A 16475-nucleotide genomic window follows, 5' to 3' on the forward strand; every position below is an offset into this window, starting at 1 on the left:
CCTCTCGCTGTCTCTCCGTCTCTAGGTGTCTGTCTCCCGTCTCTGTCTCCCGTCTCTGTCTCCCCAGTCTCTCGTATCCGAGGACCCCAGCTGCCGCCTGCTTGGGGTGGGGAGCCCTCTGAAGGATCCGAGGGGAGAGGTCGTTTCCCTGACAACTGGCAGGAGATTGGCAGAGCCGTAGGGGCTGCAGAATAGGAAGGCGGCTCCCGGCGGGCGGGGGCGGGACGCTGCGGGAGCCACGCCCCGGACACGCCCCGGACACGCCCCCTACCACGCTGGTGGTTGGGGCGCGCCTGGCTTGGAGGCGCTTGGACTGGGCTGTGGGGGCGACTGGGCGATGGAGGCGGGAGGGGGCTCCCTGGAAGGTGGGGAGCCATGGCAGGTAAGCAGTCAATCAGTTAATCAATCAGTTAATCGGTGGGGCAATCAGTTCCAGGCACACACAGTAGGAGATTTTAAGAGCTCCGGGTATGGAATGAGACAGAGCTGAGTTCTATCTAATCCTTCCTGAACTTTGTCCTAACAGTGTGATCCCGAGCTGTAAGCCCCCGCAAACCTGGCCTGCCTCTGTCTCCCATCTGTACAGTGGGGCTACAGCAGCCCCTGCCTGCAGGGCGGACCCTCCATGCTGGTCACCATTGCCCTGTCCATCGTTTAACTCACAGGTAGAAAAGGGAGGCCCTAAGAGAGAAGGTGCCTGGTGGGCACTGAAGGGACCCAGTGGTGACCAGCCATTTAACAAGCCCAACAAAACTGAGTTTCTTGGACATGCTTTTTGTGAGCTGGGACCTGGGCTCACAGGTGATCGATCCCTCCCTTGACAGCATCTGGCTCAATGCCTGACCCAGAACTGGTCCTGGGCTTACACTGCCTGCTCCCTGTATCTCTCCTCCTTGCCCTTCTCCTCCCTTCCAGGTGTGGGGAAACTGAGTTCCAGAGAGGCCAGATGGATGGCATGGTTGCCTAGACCCGGGAGTTGGATGCGAGCCCCTCCCCTTAAGCCATTTCTGAGCCTGAGACAAAAAATGCGAGAGAGCTGGGGAGAGGGAAGCATGTCCGTCCGTTAATAATGGAAGGATCCTCAGGGTCACCAGCTGGAAGGGTCTCTTGGCACACACTGCCCACTCCTTGCAATGTAAAACCAGTGTGTCATTTAATATTCGAACTCTTGTTTGTTTGAGCACAACCCTTTTGACAGGCGCTAGCTCCTCCACTGCTCCCTCCTCGAAGCTGGGAGGCTAGACTGGAAGATGGTGAAGGGGCTAGTGGAACATTCCTCCCAGGAAGGGCTGGAGAGTCACTGGGGAGGTGGCTATTTATAATTTCAGCGGCCCCTTTAAGCCTGGGCTCCAGGCCTGTTGCCAGGCCGGCGCTGTTTGAAGCTCTCAGCTCTAATCCGGCTACAGCAATCCTCCCAGATCAGGGTCCTGGGGTGGCTCTGAGGCAGGGACAGGCCTGACTTGTGGAGCTCTTCCAGGGCTGGAGACAGCTGCAGGGCTCCCCCTCCCTGTCCCCAGCCCCTACACGGGGCAAACACACCACACAGGGCTCCCCCTCCCTGTCCCCAGCCCCCACAAGAGGCAAACACATCACACACCCACACACACCCCCTTCTGTGCAACAAACACACAAAGTCATCCTCACGGTCTCTTGGGGGGGGGACATCCCAGGGCTCCCACGTGGACTGACACTGCATGTCCGAGGCTTATGGGTCCCTCGCCCGAGGCCTGGCCTGCCCAAGCCGGCCACTTTCCCTCTGCAGGAGGGATTTCTCTAGAACGCTATGGCCCTCCCCAAAGGTTCTAGACTCTATGCCCCATACCCCCAGAGCTCCAGGACCCCGCAAGTGGGTTTAGAACCTGGACCCACCTAGGAATTGACAGGAAGAAAGGGCAGAGAGGTTGTAGGAGGGGCTGTCAGATCTTGAAGGAGGGGGGTTGGTCCAGGTGTCCTGAGTGGCCCCTGGCTCTCCATGCTGGAGCTCATCCCTGGTGGAAAGGTTCTTACTCCCCCGGTTTACAGATGGGGAAGGTGAGGCTGGGAGCAGTTACACACTTAAGATCCCCAGCGGGGATCCCCAGGCTCTCCCACACTTCTGCAGTTGCACTTGACAACATCCCACCATCTTTTCCCCAGAGCCATTTTGGGGTTTCCCCACGGCCTTCTGGGGTTGGCAGGACAGCTTGCATCTCCTCCTGGCGCACTGCGGGTGCTCAGTTCACTTTCCCTGGCTGATGGCATCTATGGAGAGAACGGAGAAAAGGGGGATTGGAGAGGACCCTCCGCCATTCCTGGTCCAAGGCCAGCTCCCACCAAAGCTCCAGGACACCATGCGCCCCCTGCAACCATGTCCCTGGGCAGAGGCAGGCTGGGGAGAGAGCAGGAGCCACAAAGCCCTCCCCCATCCTCCAGCCTGGACTGGCAAATTGCCAGAGGACAGTCTCTGAGCCTCTGATCCCATCACCCTCCAGATGTGTGTCCTTGGGCACATGACAGCAGCCCTCTGTTCCCCCCTCTGTAAATTATCCCAAGGATGCTCCTGCCGAGAAAATCTGGAGGTAGGATTTGATGAGATGCTGCCCTGCCTCAGCTCAAGGCAGCTCCACAATCATTTGGGCTGGGGCCTCTACCCCATCAGAGATTCCAGCCGGAGCTGTAGTGGGAGTCAGGGGCCTAGAGCCACAGGAACAGGGTCCAAAATTTCTCAGCAGCCAGATTGGAGGACCACAGCTAAAGTGTGGGACATCCAGGGCACCCTGGGGAGTGGCTGTCTACACCGGCCCCTCCATGCTGCCCACAGGGTCAGTGAACCCCCCAAACTTCATCCTCCCCACCCTGGGAACCCCTGCCCCCAGGATGCACATAGCCATCCGCTTCCTCTCCTCCTCTCACCTCCCACAGCCCACAGCCACTCTGCTTCCACGGAAGCTGCACATCTGCCCAATCTACCACCCGCCACCCCCTCTCTACTCCTCCTCCATCTCCCACCTGGAACACTTGTACCAGCCTCTTCAAGATGCCCTTCAGGATGGCCCCCACAACCCACACTCCACCAAGCACCCTGCAGGTCTGAAGTGTCACCCCAGCTCACAATGACCCAGTGACTCTATTGGCCCTTTTGAAGTCTGCTCCTTTCCTTGACTTTGAAGGCTCTGAGGACCTGGGTCCCTGCCCACCCCAGTGGCCTCCCACTCCGCACCCATATCACTGCTCCAGCCAGACCAGCTACTTTTCAGGCCTCTGTGCCCTTGCACATGCTGTTCAGAGGACTGGAATGCTCTCATGTATCATTGGATGGGCTGTTCATTCTTTAGGACTCAGTGGGGACTTGCCCTCTTCCAGGGAGGTGCCCTGACCCCTGTGCCATGGTCTGTCTACTGGTCTGTCACCCCCACTAGACTCTCCAGGAGAGGGGCTGTGTCTTGTTTGTCTCTAACCCTCCAGCTTGGCTCAAGGATTGCCTAGGAAGTCGGGTCACTAGTGCTGATGGAAGGATGGTTTGATCCCACCCCATCCCCACACGCTACTCCTTCTGTGGGGCCCATCTGCCTTTCCCTCTGTTCTGTCTGTGGGGTTGCATTGTGCTAAGAGTCACACGACCTGGGTCCCCATCCCACTTGTGCCTCCTCGTGGCACTGAGCCTCAGTTCTCCCACCTGCAAAATGGAAAGAACCACAGCATGACCATCCTAGGGCTGTGGTAAGGATTAAGGGAAGAGTGCCTGTCATGTCCTTGGATGTGATGTTCCTAAATGTGAACTACCACCGTTGTTGCTGTTGTCTTTGTTACTTATTATCCAGCCCGGCCTGTTGTAATCACCTCATGGCCTGGGCCTGGGTCTCCAGTCACTGCAGCTCTCTGCTCTAAGCTGCCCACAGCTTGAATCGTTTCATCGTCACTTAGAACACTCAGTGGCTCCCCATTGCCTCTCCCAGGACATAAAAACTCCAGCTAATTTTCAAAGATCTTCATCATCTGTTTTTCTGGATTTTCTGGTGAGGCCAAAAAAAGACCTTCCAGGAGAAAGGGACTTCCAGCTTCCCCCACTTCCCCCTGCAGGCCCTTCCCACCCCTGACAGAGAGCTGAGTGACCCTGGGTGAGGTTTTCATTTCCCAGGGCTTCTGTCTCCCTCAGCTGCAAAGTGGCGCTAATACCAGTGTCTAGTGATGGTCCCCTCCCAGGGATGTGGCAGCTGGGGGGACGCTGGGTGCAAAGGGCTTAGCCTGGCGTGGGGAACACGCTGAGCACTGGAGCCTCAAGGCCGGCTCGGTCTAGCCCACCGCCCTGCACGCAGGCTCTGGAGCGAGGCCAGTACCCACACTGATCCTGTCTCTGCAGAGTTCCCGTCTTCCTAGGCTGAATATTACCCTGATTGTGTTCTAGGGAAGGGAGGAGAACATTCATTTTTTTTTTTAAACGACAGCATTTTTCTCCATTTACAGAAGTAACACATATTAACCAGATAATTTTGAAATTACAATAAACCAAAGAGAAAATGTTAAATGATCTGTAATTCATCACCCATCCATTGCACTTGGAGTGCCTGAACTTCTAGCCTCCAGCCTTCGTACTGGGTGTGCAGCTCTGGCTCTGTTTTGAGCCCAGCAGGGGGGTCACAGAACACTCTGTTTTGCAACCTGGTTCTTCCTTTCACCAGCAGAACTCAAACTTCTCCACCTGCCAAGGCCTCCACCCGCTCCTTCTCAGAGGGAGCTCCCGAGCAGCAGCTGTGAGAAGTGCAGGATCTCAGCCCCGGGGCCCCAGAACCTGCACTTCCCCCAGGATTCCCACAGGGTTCCTAGGCCCAGTACAGTTTGGGGAACAGGCGCAAAGCCCCCTTTCCAACGGCAGCTGAGAGCCCCACCGTGTGGATACGATCACGCTCATTTGAGCCAGTCCCATATTACTGAACACAGAGGTGGTTTCTGAGTTGTGATACCATAACTAAGACACAGCGAATAACATCATGGTGGCCAGAACTCAGGGCACACCGTATTTCCCAGGAGCGAGTATTAAGGAGCCTCCCATAATTCTGCTTCCCCTCCATTCACTCCCTTCTCCCCAGAACATTCTCCCGGGGTAGGGACCCATCTTCATCCCCATTCCACAGATGAATAAACTGAGGCTGGGGACAAGGGTGACAATGCTGTCTCCACAGTCCCATAAACAGTGGGACTAACCCGACCTAACCCGGCCGGGCCAGGCCCTTTCCTCCACACCCATCCCACTGGACTTTGCTGTAAGGGAGCTTTTTTATCCAGAGTGTCAGCTCCTGTATGCACAATGTGGATCTCATGCCTGCCCCAGGTTGAATGTACAGCAGCTTCCAGCCTGCCCTGTCCCTGCCCAGTAGGACCAGTTTGCCCTGGTGACAGCGCCAGGCTTGGCTGGATGGATGGGGCGACCTCTCTCCACTGTCGGAACCTTGGAGGGATCATGGGTGGGGCTTCAGGGAGAAGACGGGAGATGGTGGGAAATGGTAGAAGGGCAAGAGAGGCTTCCAGGTCAGCAGGGAGTGGGCTCCAGCCCAGGAGGGAGGAGGGGCTGGGAGGGACATCGGCAAGGGGCCTTCTGGCTTCCCTGGTGCGGTGGCTGGAATTGCAGCCATGTGAGCGTGAATCCTTGCGGGGGAAACCCTTGGCGGGGAACAGAATGCGGTGATGGCAGCAGATTCTAATAAAAGCAATTCTCATTACTGTACCGTTAATTATTAATAGGATCGGGCAAATAAAGGATGGGAAGACCCAGCTGGGCCTGACTCAGATCTTGCCTCCAAAGCAAATGACTTTTGGTTCCTATCCAAGAGACCCAGCCATGAACGTGCCTGTTGGAAAGTAGTGACAATCCAAGGATGCCACTGTGGGCCGGGCACACGTATGTCTGCTTTAAAAAGATAAAGAAAGGGAGTCCATAGGAGGCAAACACAGGCCTCTGTCCATTCTCCCCAACTGAGCTTTTAGGCCTAGACCTGGGCATCCTGTCCTGCAAACTTCATCCTCTCTGAGCCCCTGGGGCAGTTCAGCTTCTCAAGAGATTCAGAGAGAATTTTCTCCACATAGCAGCAGAAACCATAGGAACAAGAGAGTGTCAGGTTTGGGCTGAGGAGAGTCCAGAGAGAGGGAGACTTTGCCCCGCTTTCTTGCTCCCAGCCACCTTATCTATCCCGAACTCCTATCCACCCTTCAGAGCCCAGCTCAAATGCCTCTCCTCCAAGCAGCCCCACCCAGCCCCAGCTGTGCTAACAACCAAGAAGACAGATACTGTCCCTGTCCTTGTGGGGCCGCCAGTCTGACAGGAGTTGGGCGTGGTTATTAATCAAATGATCATCACAAACCATGATGACAAAAAAGGCATCATGCTCTGAAGCAGGGAGCTGGAAACCAGGCACCATGAGGGCAGGAATCCTGATGGTTCTAGCTTTCTTTCCCCTGAACCACCTGGTGCCTGGAGCAAAGGGGGTTCTCAGCAAACATGTCTGATTTCACACACTGCTAATTTGGGAGCGTAAGAACAAAGTCTTCAAGACAGAGAGATTGTGAGGGACGTCAGCTTTGCACAGCAGAGGGAGGAAGAGCCTGGGGCCTGGATCTTTCCCCTATTCCTCCATCGTTGCAGAAGTCTCCTGGATTATTAGCTGATTTATCTTGACATCCACTATGAATCCAAGCTGTGAAGGCACTACTTTGTTTTGAATAAATAAGTGTGAATGAATGCATGAGTCTGGGCTTTGAAGAAAAAAAAGCACTAAACCCCCATAGACTTCTATATAAAATGGCATGTAACTGGAAACCCTGATACAGCCGTCCTCATTTTTCCACTGAATACCCGTGAAGGCAGAGAGAAAGACAAAACCTTACTCATTGTGGGAAACAGCTGCCAACCTCGTGCCAGAATCTGGGAGGAGTCATACTAATGATAACAGCAGAGGATCGTGCTGGAGAGACACCTCAGGACACAGAGACCAGGGACAAAGGTAAGAAGGGGTTCAGAACCTCCTCTATCGTTTGTCCCCACTCAGAAACCTGGAATCTGTGCCAGTCTGAAGACTGAATGGTTGCCCCTCTCCCACAGATGGTACTGGAGTAACGACCCCTGGTCATTCAGAGAAAGTGGGCAGGGCAGGGGGCTTTCACGGTGCATGGTGTTCTGAGAAGCAAACATGGTGACGGTAGAGGGGGCGGTGGGTGGTCAGAGAGCAGCGGGAAACTCCCCAGGAACAGTGCATGCTGGGATTTTTGCTTATTTCGTCTGTTCAGAAAATCCAAGAATCGTTTAGCTGGGCAGGAACGGATGCTGCCTTCGTTCAGCAGAGCTGCAGTTGGCAGAGCCTGCTGGAAACTGGGACGTGGATTGAGCAAAGCCCACTCGATTCTGTTGCCCAGACCAAACACTGAGAATGGGATGGAGCCGTCAAACAAGTAATAAGAGGACAGGACCAGAGGCAGTCTACGCATCCATGTACTCATAGTCGTGGAGTGTAGATTAATGTTTCTGTGTCTGAGGGACAATACAGCGGCAAAAGTATCAACAACAAAGGACTATGAAAAAGCACGGTCTGAACGTGGAAAGGGAACTGGCATTCTAAAACACTGAAGAGCAGGCGGTTGACAGCGATTTTCTAAAGGAACCAAAAGACGTCAGGAAACCATGTGGCAACTTTAATGGGAAAGCCATACTCTGCAAAACAGGATCAGGAAAGCACAGGGCAGCCCCAACAGATGTGAAAAGGCAGCATAAGCATATTAAAAAAGGGATGTGAGGTGGGGGTAGAGCTCAGTGGGAGAGCACATGCTTAGCACACACACGAGGTCCTGGGTTCAATCCCCAGTACTGCCACTAATAAATACATACGTACATATATTCGTAAATACGTAAATAAATAAACCTAATTACCTTCCTCCTCCAAAGAGAAAAAAAAAGATGCCTGGAAAAAAAAAAAGGGATGTAGACATGGATGGTGCAGTGCATTGAACTGTGGTCTCCAAAAAGATATATCCAAGTCTTAACCTTTGGTAACTGTGAATGTAACCTTATTTGGAAAAAGGGTCTTTGCAGATATAATTAAGAATCTCAAGATCAGATCATCCTGGATTAACTGGGTGGGCCCTAAATCCAATGATAAGTGTCCATATAAGAAGAGAAGACAGACAGGAGAGGAGAAGCAGGGGAAGGCTATGTGAAGATGGAGGCAGAGATTGGAGTGATGCAGCTACAAGCCAAGGAAGGCCAAGGGCTGCTAGTAGCCACCACAAGCCAGGCGAAGGGCACAGAACAGTTTCACCCTCAGAGCCTCCAGAAGGAACCAACCTTGCCAACCCCTGGATTTCCAACTTCCAGCCTCCAGAACTGTGAGAGGATACCTTTTTGTTGTTTTAAGCCACCCAGTTGTGGTAACTTGGTACAGCAGCTAGGAAACTAAAACGGGCGGGGTTAAGAAAGAAGGCAAGGAAAGAAAAAAGCAGAGTAAGCAGAATTCAAATCCACACTGGAGGCAGTAAAAAGCAGAAGTTGTAACGCAGAAAATGAAATTGGTGATGGAGAGGCCAACCTTGAGACGTTTTCTAAAAAGGATGATGAAATCAAAAGATGAAAACAAGATATAAGAGAGTGATAAAGATGAGGAGATGGCAAACACATAACTGGGATTCTTGAAGAAAAGGCTAGAATAAGAGATGGCTTAGAACATAGGGAGGAAAGCTCACCTGTGAATTAGAATGAAACAAAAAGATCTGAATGTACAAACTGGAAAAGTTCACCGCATTCTAGGGGAAATAAATAGAGACATGTTCTACTGAGACATGGTCTGGAAAACATTGCGATTTATGCAAATAATGACAGTGTTGTATATGCCTCCAGGAAGGAAAGTGAGTTACTTATAAAAGAACAAACCCAGGTTGGTTTAGGTTGTGTCATACTGTGTCAAGCTAAGTGATAAGGCAGCCGTGTTTATGAGGTTTGGGGGAAATACTGAGCATTTGTTACTAAAAGGTATGCTCCTAACTGCTGGGAGTCTAAGAATGATAACCTCTGTGGCTTAAAAAGTCTGGGCATTAGCAATGAAACCAATTAAAAGGCAGCGAGTCTAAAGATTTATTGTAAATAACATTTCTAGACTGAATACAAATGTCAAAAATTATTTTTAAATGAGAAATCATAGAATGAAAAAATAATAATCTAACCATCTGGATCTAGAGCTTTAAGTCACATCAGTGAAGATCAAAATGTGGATGAACCCAAGAGACATCTTTAATTAGAAGAATCCAGGAGACACTGTTTCTGATTCTCCTTGGATGATCAGGCAGCTACAAATGAAAGCGTTTTCAATGTAAGATAACTTTGAGTGCAATTCAAAATAAAATAGCTAATAACCAAAGTCTGGAGAAGACTGAGGCAAAAATTCAGAGTCCATAAAACAAAGTGCAGGAATAAAAGGAAGTAGCCCAGAGGGTAAAGGAAAAGGCGGAGACCAGCTTTCTCACTGAAGTGAGATCGGCAGGGTCAATGTTTACAATGAGTATAAATGCATGACGTTTTCCTAGTAAAATGTCAAAGGCTCTCCAACTGGATAAAATGAAAACTAAGAAGGAAATCTAACTATACAGTGCTTATAAGAAATACACTTAAAAGCAAAGGACACGAAACAGTTAAAAATAAAAGACTGGGCAAAGTTACATGAGACAAGTTCAAGTCAAAGGAAAGCAAAGGTAGTAATATTCACATCAGACCAAGAGTCACGGGCAAAAAGCGTGACATAGGACAGAGGTCACAGTAAAGAGCTGATTGTTATGATCTTTTGTGTCCTCTGTAGCATTAGACTTGACCAGGGGAAGGGATAACTTAGACACATAGGAAGATAACCAAAAAAACCACTGGAGGAGACTTAATAGACTTCTGTCTTTGAGTTGTGTTTAAATAATGTCCTCCCCCTCCCACATTTGTATAGGATTGGAATAATACAATTAATAAGGTTGACTTAATCACTGAACTTTGTACCTGACAAATAAAAGATACTCATTTCTTTGCCAGAGCCCATCAAACATTTATGAAAATTGATCATATATTAGGCCATAAGGAAAAATTCAATATAATCCCCAAAGCAGATATAGTGAAAACCTCATTCTTTGACCACAGCACAATTAAGCTAGAAATTATTACAAAAAATTTAAATTTAAAAACCCAACCACTTGAAAATTAAAAACCACTTTTGTAAATAGCTCTGAATAAAACCTGCATGACAAGCTATTTTAAAATACTAACACTGCAAAGACCACATATCTAAACATATGGGAACGTGGTTAAAATGTAACTTGTATTCATTGCTCAATGAGGTGAAATTTTTAAATAAGGAAACGTAGAAGTCAAAAAGATAAAAAGCAGAATTTAGCTAATTAGAGAAGAGAAAAAATAGAAATCAAAGAGAAGTTTACGACTTTAAGAAAAATCTAGTAAGTGAGGAAAACTTCTAGCAGATTCGATGATAAAAAGCAGAAGAAATGAATGCACAACAATCGGAACAAAGATTTTTTAATTAAATTATATTAAGTAAAGCCCTATGATAATAAATTTGAAAATATGAATAAGCAGATATTTTTTATAGGAAAATTTATATAGCCAAAATCAATTCAAGAAGTAGACGTAAACCCAAAACCCTATTACTACAGGGTAAACTGAAAAGGTAAGGAGAGAGCTACTCCCTTGAGAAGTGTTGGGTCCTGATACTTTTACTGGCAAATATTCAAATATTTCAAACATTCTGTTTCAGGATACAAGATAGATGGAAAACTTCCCCAACTATCTTAAGAATGTAGCACAACCTTAAAACAAAGAGTTGGCAGATAGCACAAAACTATAGACCAGTGGTGCTTAGGAATAAGATAAAAGTCCTAAATAAAGTACCAGCAAACTATCCTGGTTGAAACTCCTTGGGTTACGAGAAACAGACATCTGCTCACCAGACAGCCAAGGCTCAATGACTTTTTAAGCTGACTCTTAGGGTCTTTAAGGGTCCCAAGCCTAAAATGAGCAATGAAAGGATGCTTCCATCACATGGTTATGGTGATACCTGCAATGTTTGCCAATCTTTCCCATCCTCCTTCCAGGCAGGCATTGCACTTTCCACTGGGGTTTGGCAGGGCCACATGAGCTGTGTGCCACTTCTGAGTAGAAGCACTTAATTGCTGGTACAAGAATCTCCAATTCTATTTCCTTTGCTTCCCTAAACACAGGAACATTTGATGATGTGGAGGTTCAATGCTGAGCCACTCATAGAGAGAACTGCCTGGACTCACAGCCAACTTAATGTGAATAAGAAATAAACTTCTCTTGGGGTGGGGAGAATATAGTTCAGTGGTAGATTATGTGCTTAGCGTGCATGAGTTCCCGGGTTCAGTTCCTAGTACATCCATTTAAAAAAAAAAAATAACCCTAATTATGTCCCCTGCAAACAAAAACAAACAAACAAAACAAACAGAAACAAAAACTTCTCTCAAGCCATGAGATTTTGACATTGTTTGTTACTGCAGCATAATCTAGCTTATCCTGACTGACTCAATGACAAAGAGATTTATCTCAAGCTAAAAATCAATATAATATTTAATGGTAAAATACTGGAAGCATTCTTAGCCATGTCCAGAATAAGGCCAGGACGTTTAATAATGCCTCCATAATTTTACATGGCTCTGAAAGCTCTAGACAATGCAGTAAGACAAGAAATAGAAACTAATGGGCAACTACTAAAAAGAAGATAAAATTATCCTTATTTTTGGATAATTATCTACTTGAAAACCCAAGGGAAGTGAAAGAAAAACTATTAAATATTGGGAGAGTTTTACAAAAGTGGTCAGGTATAAAATAAACACACACAAAAAAATCAGTAACTTTCTTCCCTCCCTCTTCTTTTTTGCTTTCTGTTGGACTAACTGTATTGTCTTTATCTCCCTTTCCCTCTATCAGTTTAAAAGTTATACATTCCATTTCTGCCTTTTAGAGGTTATCTTTAAATTTTTATCATGCATAATTGACTTAACATAATCTCAATCAGTATTCTCCACCCTCCTCCTAGTACAAGGTTTTAGGATGACTTAACTCCATTCATACTTTCCAGTCACCATGTATAATTGCCTAGTATTTTTGTTACATCTTATTTTTGAGCCTACATTTATAATTATTATAATTGTGATTTTTATAGCCACTTTTAGTTAGATTTTACCCACATTTTAATATCTTTGCTGGTTGTTCATCACATATCTGATATAGGAATTGATTTCCTTTATTCTCAGATAATCCTTTATTAGTTCTTTCAGCAAAGCTCATGAGTGGTAACATTCTTCAGTCTTTGTCTGAAATATCTTTATTTTGCTCTCACTTTTGAAGGATAGTTTAGCTGAAAGACAGTTTTGATTGACAAGTATTTTCTTTCATCATCTCAAAGATATGATTATTGTGTTGTATTTTGGCTTTTATTGTTGCTCATAGTTTTTGTTGTTTCTTTGCAGGCTGTGTGGGATTGTGGTCAAACCATAGGACCTGGAGTCCTGGGCTGCTTGGGTCCAAGTGCTGACCTCACCACTAACCATTGCGTGATTTTGTGCTCAGTTATCTACTGCTATTTGGGCTGGGCTCAGCTGAGAAGTTCTTCTGCTGGTCTTGCCTAAGGTGACTGCTCTCATCTGGGGCTTAACTGAGGTGAAGAATTCAGGATGGCCTCACTCAAAAGCCCGGCAGTTGGTGTTGGCTGTCAGGTAGGTCATCTTAGTTCTCCTCCACCAGAAGTCTACACCGGGCTTCTTGACAAGACGGTAAATGATCTGAGGTAGCAAAAGTGGAAGTACAAGGCTATTTAAGGTCTGGCTTCGGAAGGCACACATCACCTTGGCTGCATTCCATTGGTCGAAGCAAGTCTCAAGGCCAGTCCAGGCTTGAGGTGGGGGAAATAGACTCAGATTCTCCCTTGTGGCAAGTGTGTCCTCTTGAAGGGAGGGGCAGCAAAGTCACATCACGAAAGGGCACTGTCTAGGGGAAGTGTGATTCTTTAGGGGCCCTTATTGTAACAAAAGTTACTGAAGTAATAGTCTAGCTAAACTTTCTGTGCTTCGATTTTTCCACCTGTAAAATGTGGATAATAATAAATACCAAGAGTGTAAGAGCTAATGTGTAAGGTGCTAAGAGCACTGTTTTCCCTTCTGGTTGCTTTAAGTCTTTTTTTTTTTTTTTTTTTTTTTTTTTTTGTCTTTAGTATAAGATATTTAGTAGCCCTGTCTAGGTGTACGGTCACTGCTATTTATCCTTCTTGAGATTGATGCACTTCTTAAATCTGAGGAGTTGTGGCTTTCATCACTTCTGGGATATTCTCAGACATTATCACTTTGATTATGATCGCTCCTCCATTCTCCTCATAATCTATCTTTTCTACATCTTCTCTAAGACATGTCACACTTCCTCACTGTAGGTTATTTGCTTCTATTTTTGGCCTTTACATCTTTTTATCTTTGTAGGCTACAGTCTGCATAATCCCCTCAGTTCTGTCTTTAAGTTCATGAACATTTCTTCAGCTGTATCTAATCTGTTATTTAACTCACCCATTGAAATTTTAATTTCAATGGCTGCATTTTTAAAAGATCTTTATTTTCTTTCAAATCTGTGTCTTCTTTTTTTGTAGTGTCTTTTTCTTTAGTGGTTTCTTTCTTTCTTTTAATAATTTAAGGCACACTTGTTTTATAGTCTCTTTCAGACTGTGGTACGATCTCAGTTTCTTAATGGTTGAATCCTCTTCTTGTTTTGCCTACTAACTTTCCCTTGCGGTGGATGATTTTGTCCTGTGGTTTTTACTTTTGGCTGTCAGCACCTCTCCATTGAAGATCTTGTCCTTTTTGGGGGATCTTCAGTTGCAGAATAGTTTCTGGCTCTGGTTTTCCCCTCCCAATTTCCAGGACCTGGGAATTTCCCATTCTTTCTTTCAAGATTAATTATTTCTGTTGCTGTTGCTAAAGTTTGTTGATATTTCTCAGTGGGAGGAGTGAGCGGAGTGTCACCATTAGCTCATTCTGCTAGGTCACTGGAACCAGAAGTCCAATTGAGTATATTATAAAGGTATCATTTAAAAGCAATAGGGAAAATATGGACTATTTATTAAATGGTATTAAGACAACTGTTCAATAATTAGGGGGGGAAGGCAATTACCCTTAACATACACTGTAACTAAAATAAATTGCAGAGATAACAAAAACTTACATGTAAAAGTGAAACTGTAAAAGTGCTGGATGAAAATAATGTGAGTGGGAAAAGCCTGTTTAATTATTCAACTAATGGTAAAATGCTCTCGAAGCTGTGGCTACAAAGAAAAGTTTGAAAGTTATGTACACTGAAGAACTATGAAAAAACCCCCAAAGCAAGTGACCAATTAGGAAGATATTTACAAGATATAATCAAGGTTCCATATCTGTAATCTACAAAAAGCCCTCACACATCCAGAAGAGGACAGCTAATACCTAACAGGGAATGGAGCAAAGGATATGAACCAGTTAAAAGAAAAAAGAAGAAAAACGACCAACAAGTATGCGAAATAAGACGTTGCAGAGCAAGAAACACAAGCATATGAACATAGGTTCATCTTACCTAACAGTAAAAAAGAAAAAAATGCACTTTAAAACAAAAGATCCTTTTTACCTTTATCAAATTGACCAAATACTTTAGAAAGATTAGAATATCCTGTATGGTGAGGGGGAAGGGAATTCTACATGACCATCTTTCCTTAATAGAAATGTGTAGTGTGTTGAGTGGTAGCCCCAAAGGATATGAGCATGTCCTGTCCCACAGAACCCATGACTGTTACCTTATTTGGAAAAAAGGGTCTTTGCCAATGTAATTAAACTAAGGATCTGGAGATGAGGACTCCATCTTGGATTACAGGACAGTGTCCTTGTAAGAAGCACATGGGAGAAAGACAGACAGAGGAGGACGTGGGGTGATGGGGCTGCAAGTCAAGGAATGTGGGCCATGGACCGAAGCTGGAAGAGCCAAGGATTCTCCCCTAGAGCCCTCAGGGGTAGTGTCGCCCTGTCAACACCTTAGTTTTGGACTTCCAGCCTCCAGAACTGTGAGGCAATACGATTGTTATTTTAAGCCACCAAGTTTGTGATAATTTGTCACGACACCCCTAGGACACCCATACAGTGTCATCAGAACAATTTTAGGGGGCAATGTGGAGGATGCAGACAGACTGGTCCTAAAACGTGCATACCTTTCCTCCTAGAAATTACTCAGAATTAATAGCTGAGGATTTGTTAAAGACTTCTTGGCAAAGATATTCACTAAAGCCTTCTTCTTTAATGGAATCTGAATAAACAGCCTAAATGTTCAAGAATAGAGGGTTGGCTGAGTAAATGATGGTTTACCAATATAACCATAAAGATAAAAAAATAATAATAATACCCATGGATGGAATGCTTTCGATGTGCTCCACAAGGAATGAGTACCTTCTGTCTCTTGTTTCATGTACTTCTCACCACATGGCTGTAGCCCCATCACACACAGGATGGCGGCGAGGTCAGAGCGTGGAGGCCACCTGCCCGAGGTGACACAGCCAAGGGGCCAAGATTCTGCCCCCCAGCCCTGTGCGGTGCACAGATCCACCACGCAACAAGATGACTCAGCGCAGCTATCAGACACAATGATGCCGGCACCAGGTAACAGCACGGAAGGAGGTTGGTGGCAGAATGTTGAGTGAAAAAAAGCAGCTGAGCATGTCCATTTTTTGCCAGAATAAAAAGTGCATTCAATGTGCAGAGAAAAAAGGCTGGAAGGATTGACTACACACATTAACAGGGAGGTTACCTCTGGGGATGGATTCAGTGATTTTGATTTTCTACATGAACATATACAGCTTTGGTCATCAGAACAAAATAATAATAAAAATTAAAACCAGCCCACTGCCGGGCCTGTGCTGACCATGCCCGCCTCTGAGTTTGTTCTGGGAGACGGGAACAGGCACTGCCGCAGCCGCTGCAGCCCGGGGACCCCAGGCCGGCTCCCCCCGCCCTGGGTCTTCTCCCCAGCGCTGCTGTCTGCACCTTCCCTGCACCCGCTCCTTCCGTGGGCATCGATTTTTCCATCCTTCAGAGAAGCGCCTCAGGAAAAGGAAAGAGCATCTTTGGATCAATGAGCAGAGCCCTGCAGCCAGGGTCAGGGGGGTCCGGGGGCCAGTGGCCTGTCACTGCCCTGCCCAGGACTTGAGAGGGAGGTGGGCTGGAGTGGGGACGTGAACCTGGCTGGGCTGCCCAAGGTGGCCCTGTGGGAACCTGCCCGCGGCTCTGTGTGTGTGTGTGTGTGTGTGTGTGTGTGTGTGTGTGTGTGTGTGTGTGGAGTGTGGGGAGTGTGGGGAGTAGTGAAGGATAGTGGTGGGGCATATCTATGAGGTATAATGGGGGTGGGGGCTGTGGTGGGGGAGTTGTGTGTGTGGATGAGATGGGGGTGCAGG

At 46.9% G+C, this 16475-nt stretch overlaps 1 long non-coding RNA gene across 1 annotated transcript; it reads left to right on the forward strand.

Moving 5' to 3' along the window:
• The first annotated feature begins 6481 nt into the window (after window positions 1–6481).
• Window positions 6482–15946, forward strand: LOC123612898 (uncharacterized). Its single transcript, XR_006720161.2, has 3 exons — window positions 6482–6974; window positions 12496–12741; window positions 15518–15946. It is a non-coding gene; the product is annotated as an uncharacterized LOC123612898 (long non-coding RNA).
• The last annotated feature ends 529 nt before the right edge of the window (window positions 15947–16475 follow it).

Source organism: Camelus bactrianus, chromosome 4 (assembly GCF_048773025.1).
Source record: "Camelus bactrianus isolate YW-2024 breed Bactrian camel chromosome 4, ASM4877302v1, whole genome shotgun sequence".
Classification (NCBI taxonomy): Eukaryota; Metazoa; Chordata; class Mammalia; order Artiodactyla; family Camelidae; genus Camelus; species Camelus bactrianus.